Source organism: Sinocyclocheilus rhinocerous, unplaced genomic scaffold (genome assembly GCF_001515625.1).
Source record: "Sinocyclocheilus rhinocerous isolate Xijiao unplaced genomic scaffold, SAMN03320098_v1.1 scaffold1672, whole genome shotgun sequence".
Lineage (NCBI taxonomy): Eukaryota > Metazoa > Chordata > Actinopteri > Cypriniformes > Cyprinidae > Sinocyclocheilus > Sinocyclocheilus rhinocerous.
This window is the reverse complement of record NW_015637961.1, coordinates 128,149-135,232: the sequence shown is the minus strand read 5'-3', so window position 1 is coordinate 135,232 and position 7,084 is coordinate 128,149. Positions and strand designations below refer to the sequence as shown.

Here is a 7,084-nt window from a genome sequence, read left to right as displayed (position 1 = left end):
TAAAATAAGCTAAAACACACACATACACACACACACATACAGTTCTGAAGAATGAGAGTTAACGGAGTTTGCATGAAGTTCCAAAAGTTCTAACACTAGTTTTTCCACGAGTTCTTTAAATTCAACATGAGAGAATCACAAAGCAGAGATTTACGTAGTTTCTGGGAATGCCCTTCGGAGATTGGTTGGTTTCTTGATGACGCAGAGTTTGCAAGACTTTAGGCTTTCGAAGATCTCTGGCATTCACGAAGCTTCAACGGAGTGTTTGAGTTCTTGATGACCGATCGCTTGATGGTGCCGCTTGTAAGCGCAAGTTGGAGCGCGCTTAACACAAATGCGAAAGGGGCGAAAGGCAGTTGAATCCGTTTTGAATTGATAAATGATTGTCTTTTGAAATCATCCAGTGAGTTTTGCGTGTTCCTTTGTCGACCGAAGAGAAGCACGCGTTTTCCTGGAATTTAGAGAAAGGGGATCACAGAGAAAACCCTGAGGTCAGGGAGGTTGTAAAAAGTTCCTGGTCATAGACCTGCTATTCTTCTCATTTGGACGTGGAGATATAAAATTGTCTCTTTTGTTGACGGGATTATCAATTTATGTGTTAAATGGTCATGGGTATCACGCATCTGGTCCCTGAAAGCCCGTAAACTCCACCTGTTTTTTCTGACCTTGCTGACCCAATGAGCATTTCGCTGTCCAATGGTCATGCCTTAACTTTGCAAATTCTAGTATTGCATCCTTCTCATGGGCATTTAATATTTTTTTACTTTTCAGTCTGAGTTAAAGCTCTTTTTTGGTTCATTTGATCTGTAAGAGAAAACCTGCTTAATAATTATGCACACCTGAATATAAGGAGTTTTTCACTTCCAGCCTTCATGGACAATTATATATCACTTATAAATGATTAAATACAAAATTATTAGTAGTTATTAATTTGATTAATTGATGTGGTTTGGAATTGGTAAAATGCGCTTGGAAAAAAATTTGATCAGAATATCAATATGCCTAATAATTATGCACGCACTGTATTGCCATATACTGCTCTTTAGAACAGTATGGCCCTATATGTGTTTTCAGTTATCTGATTTTCCATAAAGGCAAAAACTACAAAGATAAAGTTTTAGAAATAATAAAAAATTTAAGAGAAAGCAGCCTAATTATTTTAGATTTATTCTGTTGTTTAACACCATAGTAAATAAAGTGTTAATCTCTTTTTCAGGGAAATTATAAGGACATTGAAACAGCAGGAATCTGTTCAGATTAACACCTACAAAAGGAAAAGACATAAAAATGGAGAAGTTATTCCGCAAACTCCATGTTGAAGTCAAGCACATCAATAAATTAAGAGCTGCAGATGTTCTTCAGATAACTGAACATTCATTACAGTCCCATGAGTTTTATTCTGAAAAGGAGCTGATTCAGACTTCTATACAAAAACTACTGATGATGAACTACAGAGCAAGATACATTAAAACTAAAGAGACCAACAAACAGGATCAAACACAACAAACAGACAACGACTTCTCTGAAGAAGAGAGTGATATTTTTGATGATGTTTTCGGAAACCTCTCTCCGTCAGACAAAGCATCAAGTCAGTCTGACCCTGTTCACCCGATGGATGTTCAGATGGCCGTGTTTCATTGTGCTGATGGTTTCCTGAAGCAGCTGATGGTGACTAAACTGGCCCAGTGTCAGTACGCTCTGCCTCTGCTTGTTCCTGATCCATTCACACGGCAGATTGAGTTTCCTCTCTGGACATTCAGACAAATCAAGAAGAGCTGGAAGATGAGAAACAACAATGAAATCATCAGTCAAACCCAGCTGATCTACAAAGCACAACTCCAATGGTGTTTTTCTTCAGGTTTGGCTCTGTGTCTTCATCCAAGTCTCAGCTGATGAGCAGTCTGATCAATGAGAAACACAACACGTTCTTCCACAGGAACTGCCCAGGCAGCAGCAGAACCAGAGAGCTGATGGATGGAGTGGTGGAGATTGCCTGGTTCTGCCCCTCTGGGAAAGACACAGATAAATTCACTGACTGTGTTGCCTTCTGTAATCTACACGGTGATGCAGGAGACCATGAGAAACAGCTGCAGATCCTCACTGAAATGGCCTCAGTCAATGTTGTTCTTCTATCACGAACGGACAAGTATGACAGAAATGCATCAATAATTAAAAACCTCTACAAAGACAAAAAACTACTCATTTGTCTTTTTCCTGAGGATAAATCTACTGTAATTGAGATGAAGAAAAGGAAATTCATAATTGGTCTGAAAGACAGAAGTCAGTCAGATGTATCTGAAGAACTCCGAAAAGCTATAAACGCTTGTCTCTTAGAATCGTCTTCCACTATCAGACTTGAAGATGTGTCCAAACACTCAGATATCAGAGTAGATGAGGAAGATGATGATGACTGCAGGAGAGGAAGAGAAGCAGCACAGCAGATAATGAGTCTACTGGGGAACAAAGATCTGACAAAAATCAAAGAATCATTTCTGCCTCATCAGAAACTGTGGCATCAGTGGTGTCAGAAGAACAAAGAACTACATCGACCTCAAGGAGATAAGACAGAAAGGGAAATAAGTAGAAAAAACACAGAAATTCGTCACCAACAGCATGAATTTCACATCAGTGACTTCATAAAGTGCTTCATTAAAGAAATTAACTCGTATGATCAACATCAGAAGATGTTTTTTCTCAAATGGCTCAAAATTCTCCTGGATGAGCATACATCAGCTGATCTTTCTGCGCTACACCACAAGTATGATGTAAAGTGGTCAACAGTCTTAAAACTGAAAGAGAATCATGATAAGTTTCAGTATCTCAAAACTGAACAAACTGAACTTGAGACAATATCTGAGGAACTTCAGGCTGCAGCCTTTGGTTTGGAGCACATCATGAGGGAGATAGGACAAATCTATGAATCATGTGAATCAGTGAAGAAGAACAAGAAAGACCTGAAAGACTTCTCTTCTCTCCCGAGTCTTGCAGCAGAGATGATGATCTCTGGATCTCCACTGGAGCTGATGGATGGAGACGCTGCTCATGTTCCTGTGATCTGGATCTCTGCTGTTCTAGATCAACTCGTCCAGAAACTGGGAGACCAGAGAGTCTTTGTGCTGTCAGTTTTAGGGCTTCAGAGCTCTGGGAAATCCACCATGCTGAACGCCATGTTTGGACTCCAGTTTGCCGTCAGTGCTGGCCGGTGCACCAGAGGAGCTTTCATGCAGCTGGTCAGAGTCTCAGACGAGATGAAAACACAACTGAACTTTGACTATATTCTGGTTGTTGACACTGAAGGTCTTCATGCTCCAGAACTGGCTGGACGATCAACTAGAGATCATGACAATGAATTGGCCACATTTGTTATTGGTCTTGCAAATCTTACACTGATCAACATCCTTGGAGAAAACCTTGCTGAGATGCAGGACATTCTTCAGATTGTTGTTCAGGCCTTCATGAGGATGAAGAAGGTCAGACTGAATCCCAGCTGTGTGTTTGTACATCAGAATATTTCAGACGTCACAGCTAGAGAGAAAAACATGGAGGGAAGGAGACGACTGCAGGAGAAACTTGATGAAATGACAAAACTTGCTGCAGAAGAGGAAGGCTGTGATGCAGAACGTTTCAGTGATGTCATTAGATTTGATGTTCAGAAAGATGTGAAGTATTTTGCTCAGCTCTGGGAGAGAAACCCACCCATGGCACCGCCAAACCCAAACTACTGTGAGAACATTCAAGAACTAAAGGAAACTATCATGTCTCATGCCTCAAAATCACATGGAATGAGTCTGACACACCTCAAAGATCATATTAAAGCTCTCTGGGAGGCTTTACTGAAGGAACAGTTTGTCTTCAGCTTTGGATATTCTCTGGAGACTGCAGCCTACAGGAAACTGGAGAATGAATACAGCAAGTGGTCCTTGAGTCTTCACAATGCCATGATGGTAATTGAGAACAAACTGCACAACGAAATAAAAAATGAAGCAATTCATGAAGTTGAGGAAACTGATCTTCAAAGAGAACTGAAGAAGACAAGTGAAAAAGTGAAAAAATCTATGTCAGAATTTTTTGAGAAAGACGCATATGCAGCAATACTGATTCAGTGGAAAACATCCCTTGAAATCAAAATCAAAGAGCTTCAGGGAAACATTGTGAGGGAAACAAAAGGGAAATTAAATGAGATTCTTCAACATCGAGACCTTAAGAAAAAGATTGAAGAGAGGAAACAACTTGAAAACACTCTCGTTGAAAAGAGCAAAGAACTTGCCTTAAAGCTCAAAGACAAAGCAAATGATGAAGAAACACTGAAGAAGGAGTTTGGCTTGATTTGGGAAAACAGTGTTAAGAAGATCATCACAGATACTGACGTACTGAATGATGTGACACAGGTTCTCAGTTGCTGCAAACAGGGCAACAAGTACAACAATATTCTTGCTGTGCCAAATTACTCTGAATATGTCATTTTCAGAAAGTCTTCAACAAATTGCACTAAACAAGATGTAAAGGAGTCAACTCTTACTGCAGAAGATGAAGCCCAAATAAGATCATTTGTCAAAGATGTTGTTCTGAAGACAGGCACAATGATTCAGTCATTTAAGATTTCAGAGAAGGGCTACAACATCAGCTACATTCAACAACTGGCATGTTACATCAAGAAGAGTGTAAAAGAACATCAGAAAAAATGTGAGAAATATGAATTTCAGGAAGAATTCTTTGTGGATTTGGTTTATTTAATCTGTAACAGAGCAAAAGCGATTTTTATTCACCAACACAGACTGTTCAGGGAAGCCAATGATCCCGATCTCTATACTGAGAAGAAGAGAGAAGAGTACTATAGTATCTTCCAGAAATACTGTAATGGAGCAACATTGATTGCCATTTTTGGTGAGATCATCTGTCAGAAACTTAAAGATCCCATTGAGCAGAGTGTCTATGAGAAGACTGCCAGAGATTTGGCAAATGAAATGAGATCAAACTGTGAATCGCTGAATGGAAACAGATCAAATCTGGAGAAACACATCCTGAAGACACTGGCAGAAGAGGAGGATTTTGACAAATACATGAACTACATTGATAATCCCAGAGATCACTTCAAGAGTTTCATCAGAGATGAAGTCAGTCAGTACATCACTGATCAGTTCATTGTCAGTGTTTTACCCAAGATGGAGGAGAACATTACACTCCTGCAGCAGAAGATCATGAAAGCAGCTCATGAATCTACTGAACATGTTCAAGTGAAGAGAGGAGATGTTGGTTTGTGGTTGAAGAGTTTCACACAGCATCTCTCAGATGAGCTGATCTTCTCTGAAAAAGACCTCAGTGGAGTCAAACATGATGATGTTGATGATTTCAACCTCCTAGAAGATGTGATGAGACAAGAACTTACTGATATAATGTCTGACATCAGCAGTAGATTCAACACAGAGACATTTCCAGTAAAGCTGGACTATAAATTCAGACCAGATGAGCTTCTGATTGATCACTTCTGTCAGTGCTGTTGGGTTCAGTGTCCGTTCTGTAAAGCCATCTGCACCAATGACACAAAAAACCATGATGGAGATCACAGTGTTCCTTTACACAGAGTGATTGGAATTGATGGAAAGTATTTCACAGACACAGGGAATCTCTGTGCTAATATTTGCACAGATTTAGTGGCAAGTGATCTTAATTTTAAATCACCCAATGGATGGTTAAATTTGAGAGATTACAGAAGAGCAGGAGGAGTTTATGCAGACTGGAGCATCACCCCTGACCTCTCTGAACCACCCTACTGGAAGTGGTTTGTGTGCAGATTCCAGAAAAATCTGGAAAAATACTACAATAAAACATTTGATGGACAGGGACGGATCCCATATGAATGGAGAGCATACTCAAAAGAGTATGCTATTGACAGTTTACATAAACTTTACCTGGGCAGTGGACAGAGAACGGAGACTATCAGATTCACCTCACATCACAGTCAAAGATGACTTTCTATTACATTCTCAGATGAGCAAAGCTCATACACTAGGAGAGGATAAAAGAAGAAAAAAAACAATTCAGTAAACAATACTGTGAAATTATCAAAACATATTTCTGAACACAGGCCTAATTAATAAAACTAAACATTTATAATCAAAACTGCTTAATCTCAATTATCATCCAAAAGAAGACATTAATAATAGATGGCTGATGATATAAAATAAACGTGAATATGTAAACATGAGGCGACATTGCTAAAGCTCAATGCTTGTAATCAGATGGTTGGAGCAATGTTAAAATCTACGACCTGTTGATCTGACCTATATGCAAATCAATGGTAAAAAAAAAGCAAATTGATTCAGAATGCAGCATCACGCCTGATCTTCAACAAGCCTAAAAGGGCCCACGTCACTTCAGCACCCTCCTATTTCCACTCACTCTTACGGATCTACATCCCCTTCAGAGATCTACAAGTGAGTGATGCCTAGTGGTACCATCAGAGAGGCACAAAATCACTTTCCAGAACATTTTCATTCATTATTCTTTACTGCTGGAATGATCTTCCCACCCTTATTCAGAATGCAGATCCCTGACAATATTCAAGAGACAGCAGTAAACTCCTCTCTTCCATCAACATTCAACTGCATCCTATTAAAAAAAGGCTTTCACATTTCCTTAATCCCTCCCTGTACTAATCCGAACGATGTCTGAAACTTTCCATTACTAGCACTTCTTGTGTTTATCTGCCTCTTTATGATGATTTGCTTGTTGTTACATTCCTCAGTTGTAAATTTAAATCCAGTACTTCACTCAATACAAATAATGTCAACATCAATCAAGACACAATAAATTCATTTGTTAAAAAGACCCTGTCAAATGTCCTTGTACACTTATTTTACATGTATTTGTTACATGCCCCCTTTTAAATCCAGAGGTAGGAAGAGGTGTGTATCTAGGATAGTGGGGAGAGAATGAGAGAACATTGTGTTTAACTGCAGATACACAAAATGCTCAGCAACACCAGTTTCAAAATAACACTAGATATTTTATTACATAAACTGTGGGAAATAATCAAACAAAGGCTTCAGAAGGGGAAAACGCCAAAACAACAAAGAAAAGCATA

The 7,084-nt window shown here is 39.2% G+C and overlaps 1 pseudogene; it reads left to right on the top strand.

Moving 5' to 3' along the window:
- The first annotated feature begins 1,287 nt into the window (after positions 1-1,287).
- LOC107749340 (interferon-induced very large GTPase 1-like) lies at positions 1,288-6,086 on the top strand (annotated as a pseudogene).
- Positions 6,087-7,084: the final 998 nt, after the last annotated feature.